Source organism: Lytechinus variegatus, chromosome 2 (genome assembly GCF_018143015.1).
Source record: "Lytechinus variegatus isolate NC3 chromosome 2, Lvar_3.0, whole genome shotgun sequence".
Taxonomy (NCBI): domain Eukaryota; kingdom Metazoa; phylum Echinodermata; class Echinoidea; order Temnopleuroida; family Toxopneustidae; genus Lytechinus; species Lytechinus variegatus.
Window position 1 is genome coordinate 14,872,496 of NC_054741.1, and position 15,673 is coordinate 14,888,168.

A 15,673-nucleotide genomic window follows, 5' to 3' on the forward strand; every position below is an offset into this window, starting at 1 on the left:
AACATCTCGCAAGGATGCCCTTTTAACAGTGATTAGCACCATAATTGACCCAAAATCGAGTTTTACAACTTCAAAATTGATTTTTTTTTCAAAACCACTTGCTCGCTATGCTTTCTATAGCGGGAAATTAAAGCCTAAATCAAAATGTATGTCTTATCAATTAGAAATCACTTAAAGAAGCTTTGCTGAACTGCACCAAAATTCTCATTTTGACTTATACTGTAAGTGCATTTTTGGCTTTGACCTCCCCCCCCCCCAAAAAAAAAAAATACATTCTGCCTCCCTGTCCCAGGTAGAGGAGAAAGACATATGTTGAGAATGGGCATGCCAGGATCAGATCGCCTTGGTAATAATTATTGCAATGTGAATCGCCTAGAACAATAATTAAATGTACAAAGGTAACTACATATTTATTTTAATTTTATGCCTAAATCTACATGATCTATCATGAAATTATTTTCGTTTTAAATGTACAAGGGTCAAAAATTTTGCTCGCTCACACCTTTTATACATTTGGTCCTGTGTGTCATGTATGCCGCCTAAGCATTGCTGTCTAATTTTTTTTCTCCATATATTGTACAATTGAAATGCCTTGGCCTTGGCCTTGGCCTTGAGGTTTTCAGGCCTTGGCCTTGGCCTTGGGTTTCCATGCCTTGGCCTCAGCCTTGGTTATTGAAGCCTTGGCCTTGGGTATTAAAGCCTTGGCCTTGGCCTTGGCCTTGGAGGTTTGAGCCTTGACTACAACACTGCCTCCCAGTATACCATACCCGAATGTCCTCTGAGGGTTTTGAATGGTTGATAAGCACTGCCTCTATGGTAATCGTAATCGACTGGCAAATTGTCATTTTTAACAGTCTTTATGAAACAGGCCCAGGTAATTGAAAATGAAGGTTGATTTGTACATTGAAAACTGATAAAGATATATGTAATCAAATTCTGTGGAATATTGAGGGTCTGGTAGAAGACGTGGGGCATGTTTTTTGAAAAGTTTTAATCAGTAATTTTCTCTGACTATATTGCTCTCAGCCAATTAGGTGCAAGCATTTGCAGTAGCTGTCAGTGAAAGTCGCTGTCAAAACCTTTTATGAAATGCTCCCCCAAATTTTCAAATGAAAAGCAATATTGATTGGCAGTACACTTTTTGGACAGCAAGACTATTACATAAATTCTTAGTCACCAACACTATAACCAACACCATTCTTAAATGATACTGACAGGTAAGATTAAAGACTTACAATTCAAATTTATATAATCACCAGAAAAGATAATCAATATGTAAAAGTTACATTCCAACAGTTTCTGCATGTGTGACATCATTTCGTGAAATAAATACAAATATTGGTCAAGAAATCTTGAATAATAATTACCCTGTTTCTGGGTCAGAAACGATAAAAGGGATTTATAAACATTGAAAAGGAACAAAGTCAGCAAACTGCAGTTTGATGCAGCTTCAGTCTGTTTGTAATTTTCAGTGGTACCCATGCTCCTATCCATTATGAACATGCTAATGCTTTTTATCTTCGTCTATTCAGTCTGACATTTTGCTGGAGGGTACAGAGGAGAATGGCTTTTGTCCTCTTTGCTTTGGTTCTTTACTCACCTTGTCTTAAATGTTGTCAGATGAAGAAATTGTATAATCTTTTGAACTAGGTTATTCTCTTGTGGGTTTTTCACGAAGTTGTTCCTAACTTACAAGTGACTTTATAAATGACTGGTGACCCTTTCTTAGGAACTTAAACCATCACTGATGAAAATCTGGGGCCCCGTTTCATAAAGGCAACTGTTGTAACTTTGCCATAATGGCAATTACCATGGTAACAGTGCTCAGCAGCCAATCATAATCAAGGTTTCAATGGTAGTTGCCATAATGGCAAAGTTACAAGAGTTGCAAGTCCTTTATGATACGGGACCCCAGGTGTACATCATTTGCGGAAAAAAGGGTCACTGGTTGTTTATAATGTCTCTTGTAACTAATATGAGCAGCTTTATGAAATGTCCACCTGATCATATTGTGGGCAGTTTGAGGTGTGTTTCTGCATGGACCTACAGGTTTCCGGGGAATCAGGGGATCATTTCATGAGACAATTCAGTGATTTTGAATGACTATTCGTCATAAGCTACTGAAATCCTTGCAGCTGATTGGCTCAGAAAACCACTGTTTTTTTCATAGAATGCTCCTCAGCTGTAAGAACCAATTAGAAAATCAGAAAGTTGACTTTGTGATTATTCACACTTGGATCAGAAATGACCAAGAGTTCTAAATTTTTAGAATGAAATTATTATTTAATCTGCATTTGGCTCTTTGGTTTTGGTTTGATACCGAAATTGAAAATAAGCTATAAATACATATATATTCAAGCATTTTTCTAGTGTTCAGTGTGCTCCTTATCATCTGGAGCTCAGACAATGAGGTGTGGCAGTTCTGGTTGGGTCGTATGACTGGTATTCAGACAGATCATATGGTATTCTCATGAAGCATTCATCCCATCATGAGGGGGATGGATTTTTGTTGATACCAAGAGGGTATCAGCATCAGCATCAGCTGTTCAATGGCCATTATCCTAGCTTGAAGGATAAGATGAAGCTTTTCTCACCTCCAGTTGTTCTCTTTGCTATGCTACGGATGTTCAGTCTGGTCCATTCACACACAAGAACTGTTTTTTTACAGTCATGGCCAATGTGAAAGACCTGAGGAGCATTTCTACAAAGGACTTGCCCTGATTTAGCTGAAAGTTGTTCGTGGAAACAGTGCTTCTCAGCCTATCAAATCTAGGAAGTTGTCACATCTGACCGATGAAAAGTGTTTTTGAAACTCTCCCCTGGTCTGTGTTATGGCCTTTATTGTGGCACCATTGATTCTCACATAAGTGTCTCAATCATTGGGCTGTCAGTTCAAATCCTACTCTAGGCACTATGTATACCTTATGGAAGATATATATTTCTCAAAGATCCATTCAACCCATGTGAGGTAACTGCGGACCCAGGCGGAATTAATTCCTTGAAAAGGAGAAGCACATAAAAGCTGCTCTGAGAAAGTCCAAGGTGATTCTGCCACATTTTTAAAGTGTGTTTTGAGACTTCATATGTGCTACAAGCAATTACGATGACATTTTTTTTTCTTGATTAGTATTTTTTCCATTCAATAATATGACATTTTTCTTCAGTTGATTATCATCTGCTGTACAACTACAACCAAATGTCAATTAAAAAAAATCAGATTTCTTTTATGATAAAGAGTTGACATGATGATGATATAAAATCATATGATGTAGGCATGTGTAGTCTTGCGTAGGAATATTTTGTATTATGGAGTAATAAAAGTTAATGGTCTGTGAAATTCAGTTGCCCCTAATGACGTCCCTAAATGTGAAATCACATTTCAACCGGAGAAAATGAAGACTCAACTCGACTCCATTCAGCTTCCCATATTGTATGCTAAAAACATTCCTTCCTAAGATTTGTGCTGTATTCCACCTTACTATATGTACATCAGGTATATCGCTATCCCTGCTTTTGTGCCATCTAATAAAGTGACCCAATTGCTTTTTGATTTGCAGAAATATATCAAGCATTTCTCAAAAGTTTGAAAAATATGCAGAGTTTTGAGGGCCCTAAAAAAATATTTTAGAAATTACTGAGAGTATGCCAAGTTTCCTCAAAGTATCCTTAAAATAAAAAAGTTTTCTCAAAATACATTTTCAGCATTTGAAAAAATATAATGTTCAATTCTCCATTGTAAGATCACATTATTGATCCTTTACCAAACCTGTAGGCAGATTTGATTTTGAGCAATTTGCATTGGCACAAGAGTGTTAAGGCTATTATATCAAGTCATCATAAATCCTTTAATAAGTAAAAAGGCAATTCACTTCTCCCACTCATAGGCAAGCAATCACAATTATCATTCTGTAACATTTCAAACTGCTTGTGATTTTCACACGTAGCTTGTAATCCATTCTGATTGAGTATTATTTCATGATACCCATACATATTCAAAGATTTTTCTTCCCATGGCCGTTGATTTATGTCAAGGACGATCTTTGAAGAGAACAAGGCTGCCTAGGAGTTTCAGGTAATAAGATAGCCCAGGAGATGGGGATGTCCTGGATCTCCACTTCTCACTAATTCTACTGACAACTTTATGTGCTATTTATCTTCACAAAATATTCATATTTTGTATCAAATGAAAGGTCAGAAGTCTTAGAAGGATTTACAGCTTATCGTTTGCCTCGAACGCCCCCAGAAATCAGAGTTCTTTGGTGTGCAGTGAACAGGAGTTTTGCAGGGTTTCCGCCTTCTTCATATTGGCTTAATTGTGGGTTAAATCTCAATACCAGTTTTGATTCAACTGTATATGTAGAAGTGATTTGGTCAAGATTCTTTGCTGATTACTTTGGACTGTTTAATAAAACACTTTATACGAAATTAAAAACCAGATTTCAATGACATTCAGTTCAATTTTCATGCTATTTGGGCATGCTTGCAATTTTTTTTTTATTCCAAAAAGAATTGTACTTGGTTTTTGTTTGGATCCAGACCAAAATTAGATTCCCATTCGGCAAAATTTAAAAAAGTTATCCCCCCAAGCACATATTCAAATCATCCACATTGTAACATTTTTATGGCAGATGTATTCATATGATATAGGCCTATATAAGTAGAAATAAATGTTTTTTTTTTTTTGGGGGGGGGGGGTTGGGAGGGGGGAGGAGGGGATATGGATTAGCCAATTAATATATGAGAGGCTTTAACATAGGACTCATGTTTTGAAACTGACTTCATACACACACAGGTGGGTTGACCTGCTAAATGCTCAGCTGTGAAAGTAATAAAAACCTAGCTCTGTTTATAGGTAGATGACTTTTTTGACCAGCCCTTTTCATGGAACTGACTCGCCAGATGTCAGACTCCATCTTGATCTTGAGAGAGGGAAAGAAGGTCACTAATGTTGAGGAATGTAGGTCTATGGCTGTCACCCAGGGGTTATTTTCATGGGGAATGATTTTAGTCAAAGCTCATGAACAGTTCATAGTTTAACACATTTTATTAGAGGTTGGTATGGGTTTTTCAAGAAGTTAGATACATTATTATTTCAAGAAACAGACCCTTGATTTATTTATCTTTCTTATGAATTGGGTATAATCAGGTAAGATAGGATATATTCAAGTCAAAATAGCCTTTTCCCTCAAGTGCAGGGTCATATCCCCTGCTATTTCACTCCCAGTCCCCTTTTTAATACACATTGAGTTGCAAATTCATCCTTATAAATTACCATTGGGTTCAATTCAAAAGTTACTTTGGAGTGAGCATAACTAGGAAGAATAATGCCCCTGACTGATATTGAAAAAGTCTAAAATTTCCCATGAACATACTTAAATCATTAGCATAAATGCAGACAGCCAAATCAATCAAACCTATCGCTGTAGAACGACAGACTTGCGATTTCATGTAAAGCAAGCTATGTGTAGATGCATGGAGGGGTTTTTGAGGTAACAAAGGATGCGACTTCCCTGAGGGAATCAGTTGTGCACCTTGATCACCTGTCTTCAAGTCTATTTTGAGGATGTCATGTTAAAATTGATGTCCATGTTCTTGAGATTTTTCTCCTAGTGATGCCCTGTTGTTTTGTTGTGCTACTTGAAGGTGCACCAATGTATGTTTGTTATTGTCCATAGTATTGGGTCACATGAAGTAGAGGATCATGGTCATTCTGTTGTGAGAGCAAAGTTTCCCCAGGTCAGCATTGGAACAGTCATCTGTCCATTACTCTTTTATGGATTTTCATCTGATGCTCTTCCATGGATTTTCATCTGATGCTCTTCCATTTGTAGAAAATAGTCTCAGCCATTCATTCACAAGAATTTTATATACATTTTACAAAGAGGAGCACAATGGGTGTAGAATTTGAAATGGGAAACAGAAAATTTATACATGTATATGTATATATATATATATACATATATATATATATATATATATATTGTAAGAAATGGATGAAGAGAACAATGGTAGGCGTAGCTTAAATCAAGGTTCCCCAGAGCTATCTACCCCTTGGAAAAATTGGTGATGCCGAAAAAATGTCTCTGCCGGGAAAAATGTCTCTCCCGGCAGAGACATTTTTTCGGTATCACCAATTTTTCCAAAGGGTAGATAGCTCTGGGGAACCTTGATTTAAGCTACGCCTACCATTGTTCTCTTCATCCATTTCTTACAATATTTAAATAAAAAAGAGTTGCCAAAAGCTGTTGTACATGTATTACTTTACACATTTATATATATATATATATTTATATATATATATATATATATATATATATATATATATTGGACTTGCCAAAATATAGGGCCTACAGTTTGGTTTAAATGATGGAGTCAAAAGTTTTGATGACTCTTCTATCTGGTGAGCTTGTAACAGCTGAACAAATCATCCAGGATAGTCATAATGTCAGAGCCATGCTGTGAAACAATTGTATTATTACTCATTTAGTTTATTCCATTTGGCTGAGGTCATCTTTGCTCAAAGGCAGAATAAACTATGTACCCATGACCTTCGAACATTGATTCAGTCGAAACATACATAGGCCTATACCAAGCCTACAGGTGACATTACTGAGAATTTTACCTTGTCGTCTACCATCGTTCCTGTACCTTTCAAATTCTTATTTTGTAAGGATGATCTACCCCTTTAAGATATTGGTTCCCGAATCTAATACCCCTTTCATAAACCCAATTATGCAGCTAATAGCAGCATAATTTGGTCATAAAATCGGAGGAGGACCAGAGTTATCCGCATTATTTTGATGCTGCAATTATTCGCATAATAGCGGCATCGAGACCAGATTTTGACTTTATAAACGCATTTTCAAATAATGCAGATAATTGACAAGGTCACCCTTTTCATACACTAGCCGCATCGGAGGGGGCGTGTGCAGTTGTCATGACGATTATCCGCCTTTTTCAGGACGGGCGCTCGTAAAAATAGTGCGGATTATTTTCAGAGTTTGTGAATGCAATTTTTATTGAATTATCGGCGTTATTCTTAGGCGGCTAATTGGAGGATAGGTTTATGAAAGGGGTATTAGATAGGCCTACTACACATATGGTTTCTCATGTATGATGTTTGGATTAAAGACTATCAACTACAGTGATGATAGGATAGTGAAGATGTATCCCCAGCTATCATACTTCGCATACCATACATACCAGGCATTCTTCATGGCTTCCCATTCATCCTATCTATCCATCCTTCCATCTCATGTCCATCTTTTCTCTATCAATCTTTTATCTGTTGATTATCTCTCTCTCTCTCCATCTGCCATGTATGTGTGTCAATGCTTTGGATAGGATATCATCCAGATTAGATTATGGTAGCATGTACATGTACTTCTAGGTGTACATCTTGCTTGGGTCAGCCTGCTCATGTTGTTGTGAAAGTCGTACATTTTGTAACTTCGGAAGAATTCTACTGCTCACTTTCATAGCATAAGACAGGAAAAAATTTTACCTCAGCACTACCAAAGTATTTTGGTAACTAGTGTTGAGATGATATATGGCCTGTTTCTTATGGGGTAGGCCCCTATGTATTGATATTGTTAAAGGTGAAGAATAATTGGAAAATGTAAACTTGTTTTAATACATTCTGTAAATCTCACTTTTCATATTATATTTTCACATGATGTCAAACTTAAAAACTTACATGAGCAAAATCAAAACATGCAAAGACAATGTGCGAGCAGAATTTCTCAATATTCGTGATTGAAGATATACACATAACTTGAGAGGCCAATATTGTAAAAGTATTGCAATATGTATGGTGTATATTGTATGTAGGCCTATGGGTGTTGTGATGAAAATATAAAAGAACAAAATTGTAGCAATATCTTGGAACCATTTCAGGAGGATTCTTTTCAGTGATTTTCACTGACAAATGTTACAAGCTACTGAAATCCTTGCATCTAATTGGCCAAGAACATATAACTAGATGAAAATTGCTGGAAAAACTCTTTATAAAAATCCCCCTGTTGAATTTAGTGAGGAGGAGGTCATTGATGTTGGTTTTAGATTGAAATGGAAGACCCATTTTCCAGTGAGACAGGAAGCAGGCCCATGTTTGTGGAACAACCTGGCAGGAGACGTTGTGCTCAAACCAATTTGTCATGCTTGAGAATGTGCAATACATCACCATGAACTTGATAGATAGCCCAGTCACACCAATGAAAGAGGGAAACAGGCTCAAAGTGGACCTGTACAGCATATAGTGTTGGTGGAATGGCCTAGAAATGGTTGGTTAGGACTTAACAGTGCAAGTGATGAATGCAATCGATGACTGAAAGTTATCGAATTTGTGTTCACTGGTTCTTGGCCAAAAAGAAATAAAAGAATCTGTGACATGATCGCCCAAGAACTCTCCTGATGTCTTCTGGGCCTTCACTGTCACAACGGAATACTCTGTGAAGAACTTGACTGTAGTTGGTACGCAATGCGTGACTGGAATATGAAGGATGCCAAAATATGCTTCCTTGTTCAGGATATTGCATAGGGGAGGGAGGGTTTTACAAGCTGTGGAAAATTCTCCAATCTTGTAGTCTGAACAGACTTGGAGACCCCTGCCCCTCCTGACACCACCTTCGGGGCAAAAAACATGAGGAGAGAGCAATCATGGCTGTGATTTGATGATGTACACTGTTTGCACATTCTATATTTGGCTCGGACACTGACTCTGAGTCTTAGAAACATTTGTGAATGTGTAAATGATCTTTCCTACAAAGTTAAGATGGGGAGAGACTGTCTTATCCCCTGGGACAAAAGTGTGAACACAGAAATTGACCATGTCCATGAGGCAATGTCAAGGACAGGTGAAAATTGCTCTAAGGAAACTTTGAGATTTCCAAGGTTAGAACATTGACTTTTTCCTGTGTACAGGTATTTGTTTCAGTCAATATTTGAATTACAAGTTATTTGAGTACAAATTTTCTGTGTAGGTTTGGGATTGATCAAATCTACAAAGAATTGTCAGCTGATACACTGTGACCTACAACACGGTTTCCACAAGAAGGAGTCCAAACTGTTGGCTACGGGTGTTGTAGAATGCACTTTGATTTCACCAGCTCATGAAATCATTGAGATGAGGGCCTACTGGTTTGAAAGGTTTGTTACCTTGGATAACACACATTTTGGGGTTCTTCCCCTGATGGGGACTATTATCTTACACTAGAATCACAAAGTCTTCTATTACAAAATGTCAAACTCTGATTTCCCAACTCTTTGGCACCTTCCTCACCACTCTACATTGTTGACACACTGTCAAATTTTTCGACAAGAGTGCATTACCAAATGGATTCCATTTTTCTTTTGGCTTATCAAAGGACTTGTAGACATTGTTTTGTTAGCAAACATTTGATGGAGTATTAACAGGCATTTCATTCAAGAGTGTGTGGCCCCAGCTTGACTCGATATTGTCATGCTCGAATGGACACTTCCAGTTTCGTGACATTTGATATTACGAATGCTGTGGAGCATGGAATCAGACCGAAAAATCTAAAAATAACCATGTGTCTTTTTTATACAGTGTTATTTGTTAAATTAAGAGTTTTAGATATGATCAAGATTGTTATCATGTGACAGTGTCTTCCCAATTCTTTGTTTTTGTGAACTTGTATATTGTTTTGGCCATGACATGGAAGTAGTATAAATTTATGAGGTAATTATGTCCCCATCTACCATAACATTCTACTTTCATTGTTTATGTTATCATAAACCCTGGCAAAATGACAGTTTAAATTTATCATTTTTTTTGTTAGGTCACATGGATGTTTAATTTCCCTCTTACAAAATCTTAATAAAAAAATCCCTCACAAAAGAGAGATATGCCTATCCACTACCACTTCCTAATCTTCCTTTTATATGCCTAAACTGCTTTTTTAAACAAAATACTTGCAATATTACTACATATTTATCAGTAAGCCTGGAACATCAATTGTATCATTTACAACTCAACTGGAACTTACAAGTTATCCCATCAGGAAGAAAATTATAAGTCACATGCAAGTATTTCCATAATTTTGTAACAAATTGGATGTGAATGCTTGCAGGTTCATTCCCAATAAAATCTTACAAAATTTGCAAATTGATATTTGTCTAAAATCAAACCGTCCATTTAAAGATACCTTGTTATTTCACTCATTTACAAGTGACAGTATGTTATGTGGGTTGTTTGTCTGCGATGATTAATGGCAATCGTCTACATAGAAGAATAATGATGGTGATGGTTTCAAGGCTGATTGGTGTCTTAGCTTCTTGAAATCGATATGTCCTTGGCTTAGGATGGGCGTCTCACAGTCCAGTCCATTTCTGATCATCTTTGGTTTGACCTTGTTCACATGCTGCAAAATATTCTTGTGGTTGGTTGTGCTTCACAATCAAGGACCTGAAAGTTTTTCTGCATTATAGTTTGTCATCCAAACTTGCACTGTTTATCTATTCTCATTTGGAGTCTTGGACTATGAGAATTAATTAGTCTCTGACCTTTTTCAAAATACATAATTTTAAATTTTAAAAGATCGTCAAGAGGATTTCTGTTTCTGTATTTTCTGGGGAAGTAACTCCCATAGGACCTTGACCAAAACATCTCGCAGCATTAACACCAATATGGTATATAACCAATCAGAAAACAATTCATGTCTAAGATAGTGGCTGAACTTGTAGGCAGTATTAATTACCTTTGGGCCTTTTGGTTAAAGTGAAGATAATGGTTGGGGTGGGATTGGAACTCACGGCCTACCGATTAAGATTCCAATGTTCTTACCTCTAGACCAGACAGCCCTTGTGTCCATACATTACCACTTACTGTCTGTAAAACCTAGTCAAGCCAAGTTACATGTATATATTAAAAATAATGGTATCACCATGATTTGCTTTCTAATGAAGATGTAGAAACACCCGAACATACTAAACACTTAAACACTTAAACATCCCAGTGGCCCATTGCATATCAAATGCAACATGATTCCCAGCATATCAAAAGCATGCATTTAGGACTAGGACTTTGCTTTAAAAAGCACAACTTTTTCAGCAAATGGACCCTGTTCACATTGCTGATTAATCCTATTCGATTGCATTCTGTATAAATGTACTTGACCATGTAATAGTCTGTCTGTCTAATTGTTTATACCAATGACCTCTGCTTCATCTATTCACATTTATACTTAATCTGGTCTCCTGGATTCAGATCACAAGTTTCTTTTTAATCCATCTGGATGGCATGCTTATGTACCTGACTATGAATTTAGCTGTCTATGTTCATACCAATCGCCCTATTTCATTTCTACACATCACTATATCTGTTCTGGAATCAGATGATGAATTATTCTGTCGAAAGGATTATCAGAATCTAGAACTGGGTATCTTTTTCTCCCATTGTTATCATTAATTGAACATTCTGCACCATGCCATTGCTGTTAAATATTAAAGGAGTGTACAATAATGGTCAGTTGATCACGCATTTGACATTTTGTAGCAATGCGTGAAGAACATTAATGTGACACATTCAGCTGAAGAATGATGGAACACATTGCTAATGGTCATGAATTGTTGATATCTGTATCCATACTTTCTCACAAATGATTTCAGTTATATGATACGTCTAACAGCCTTGTTTTCTCCTTTCATAAAGGCATGTTCACACTTTCATTTCATCCCGTAGAGCGCATCTCATTTGATAAGAATGAATGCCACCAGCTGTGGCAGCACATCGACCTTGTTCACACTTTGCTATAAATGTTTATCTATCCTGAATACAGCATATTTGCAGGTACTGTATATATCAGGGGGAAAATTAGTGAACACCTGTAATTAGAGCACTTATCTACACTTAACTACATACTGAGGGAAGAGGGTGATATTTTTCAAAGTATTTATGATGGCTATGTTTAAATTTTAGGGATAAATAGCCATTTTGATCTTGTGTATCAGACTTTAGTCTATATGCATTTATGTGTGGGACTGTGTTTGTGTCTGTACTGTTTTTAACAATTGGGTGGAGAATGACACGTGAAATAAATTAATGCCTTGCCAAATGGCATAAGATGACACTACAGTTGACGGCCATCTTGCTATGGATACCTGATGTTCTGAACAGGTGATCGAATTATATACTAACAACATTCATCCAGATATATTAATGTGTCATCAAAGATGTTATAAGCCTCCCTTTATGCATGGACCTACAACATGCTTTATGCCAGCTTAATTCATTACTACCTGATCAGCTTAAATCCTTTTTAAATCACCATCATATATACCCCCATTATTTATATTATATAATTTTCTGACTTTAATCCAACATAGCGCCATCTGTTGATTAGGTAAACTTATGTAATACTTGCAAGTGAGGTCATTTGCATCATACACTTTTAAGCTATTAATATAGCATGTATGAAGCATATTTATCTCTCATGCAACATATGGCACAAATCGAAACAATAGTGAAGGAAATGAAGTTATGCAGAAATTCATACTTTTTCAAAGGGCTAATTTGTTGTTTTCATAGTTCAGCAAGTGCTCAATAGGCCTCTAAGGTGGAGGGGTTTGGGTTAAGGTTATGTGTGAATGTTACCTCTGGATGGTGTGAGAAAGTGGAGGAGGGGAAAAAAGGCAAAAAACAATGAATAAATCACCCCATTTTTCAGCAGTATTAAAAATATTTTAATGAAAATATAAAAAAAAACTGTGTTTTTCTATTGAAAAGAAAAGGCAAAATACATGTATGAAGGTGGTCAAAATGTGTAAAAAGCATTAGACTACCACCAAAAGTGGTGTCTTAAACTATGGGTCATTCTCTTGAAAGTTGAAACATTCACTTTCTAGCAAATATTACATGTGAACTTACAAGGATATTGATTTCTCATGCAACATCATGCTTTGTAACAATTATCGACTTATCTTTAATCCTGAATACAGATAATTCAAATGCCTATATAATACCGTTTAATTTGTCCTTTTCATATTTGGCAAATGCTTAGTAGGCCCTGATGATAGAGATGTTTGGATCAAGATAAAGTATGAACATTGCCTTTGAATGGTGGGAGAATGTGGAGCATATTAAAAGCATAGGCCTTTTAGATCGAGAGGTTAGCATTAAGATTAAATATGAACATTGCCCCTGGATGGTGTGAGAAAGCGGAGGATGTGAGGCAAAAAGTTAATCAAAAATTCATATCATGCTAGATAAATGGCTCTCCTATGCCCTCATGTCAGGGGTATACCTTACAGATATAGCAGTGGACCAGAACATAGCTTAAAGGGGTGAAACACTCCAATGATGTTGTGATTATTTAATGGCGTAGAGATAGGAAGTATGAATTTATTTCATGTACCACAAGAATACATGCATATAGGCTTTATGGATAATGTAGATTTATTATATTAATTTTGTATACAAAATACTGCATGAGTAGGAGGGTGGACTCTGTTGGAAGATATTCACTGGACTGTTACAGGATGACATTAATGGCAGAAAGAGTTGTTTGAGAAAAAAGTTGGAGAAAGAAAGATGGGTGTTGCAAGATGATGCAACAAAGGATATTGTTAGAAAGATGGGATTGAGGGGGAGGGGGGGGGGGGGTTGAGGTATTTGAGGAGGGGTGACAATGATAGAATGAGAACATCATAGATTAACTAGGATGGAGTGTGTGTAGAAGTGGGCAAGGGCGGAAATCTTTTGCCAAAGATAGGGGGACCAGGGGCTTTTGACAAGTAAAAAAAAAAAAGTAAAAAAAAAGAAAAAGTAAAAAGGTTATCATCTCAAAAGTAAGGTCATCTCATCCAAAATCATGTTTTATTTCGATTTTGAATGATTTATTTCTTTCTATCATAAAATACCAAAAATAGTAGGGGGACATTTCATATTGTGTACCCCCTACTATTTTGGGTAGGGGGCCCTGGAAGTAGGTCCATGGTGCATCAGAGAGAAATAAAGAGAGGCCCAGATAATACAATAAAAGAAAATACTATGAGCCTCAAAGTTATCACATAAATCATAATGCCCTCCTGAGACAGATTGGGATTCCACTGTATGAGGAGATGATGCAGGTTACCCACGCATAAAATTACAATTCACCATCGCTCCCTCTGGACTCCCGAGTCCCGTTTCCACGAAAGTATCTGCAGTTCTACAGTATTCTAGTTAAGCATGGTAAACGTCCTCTCCTGTCATTGACACTAAATGTCAATAAGAGCAGCGTTGTAATATGCTTTATTATCTGTATTCAAATGTGACCAGAGTGGGTTTTTTCTTGAAAAATAGGAAACAATAACTGTTATTGCAGGCAATCCCTCTGTAGTCTGCATATACACAGACTCGGATATGACAGTTCAAAACTGTTCTGTTTGTTTTTGTGAAGAATCAAAATTTAGTTTACCAATTTCAGCTACCTGAAAAAAAAATTGTGGCACTGGTATGTGTTCTTCAATTCATATAGGTAAGAATGCCTTCAAACTATACTCTTTAAGGACACCAGACAGTGATGTGATGGCTACACCTTACGGTGTTCAAATTACACCCTTCAATTTGTTTTATGATTAGGAAGATATCCTGTGATACCACAGTTATTAATACCAGAAATTCAGTGTTAGTGTTAAATGCCTAATGCAAACCTACGCGAACAGCAGAGTAGTCTTACCGCCATGTTATGTTTTGACAGCGTACCCCCATCCCCTCTTCCCAACTCATCCTGTCTACCTGGAAAGACTTTCTTCTTCTTTTTATTCAATGCTTGGTACCCCCTCTTCCATGAATCCTGCTCTGCTGTTTACTTCCAAGCAACTCCTTTGTAGCGGACATTGATGGTAAGCAAGAGCTGTCTTGCAAGGAATTCATACAGCGATGAATCCCTGGTGAGCTGGCCCTTCTCTGAATCCTTTATTATAATTTTTCAGGATCTGAATAAGTAATGTACATGTAGCTTAGTCAAATCAAGGATTATATTTGATTCATCACCATAAATGGTATTATCAACATTGTAAGTGAATGGCAGATTGGGTCTTTAAGGAGTTACTTGGTCATATCCTTGACTAATGTCATAACAGATGTATGTGGGTTTATTATTATTTTATTATTTTATTAAATGTACCTATTCAGTGAAAATCCTATAATGAATGTTCACACCTGACATATCAGGTGACAATGCCATTTTTTGTCACCAATGTGAAAGTAAGTAGATTTATTTCGATTTTCCTTTAAATAACATGTTAGTCAATTTGTCAAAATTACAGGATCTTTTGCGGTGACTTCTTCCTTGTTGCAGGGATATTTACATTATAAGGGCAAATTGGCATGCAAGCTTTTGATACATGGCATTAAGAATTAACTTCTTTTCCATTGTAGAAGTGGCAAAGAATTTCTACAATATTGGGCCCATCTTCACCTTATAATGCTTGCAGAAAGTGCCAAAATTGTTCTTCCAAAGTTTTCTGACACTGCCAACACGGGAATCACCCCTCCATCTTTCACAGTATTTCTTTGGTACTGTTATTCACATTAAACCTTCAATTTTCTCTCTTTTTCCCCTTTCTGTCCCTTATTGCACCTCTTAAAAGAGCTACATAGGGCATGTGCCCCTTCCCTTCACATGAAAAAAAAAATCTGATCATTTTAGTTGATTGCAAAACCATTGAT

General features: G+C 36.7%; 1 protein-coding gene across 1 annotated transcript in view; it reads left to right on the forward strand.

Moving 5' to 3' along the window:
* The window catches only part of LOC121409663 (protein MTSS 1-like), a 47,403-nt gene that overhangs the window by 18,863 nt on the left and 12,867 nt on the right, over positions 1–15,673 (forward strand). The gene's annotated exons all lie outside the window — the stretch shown is intronic.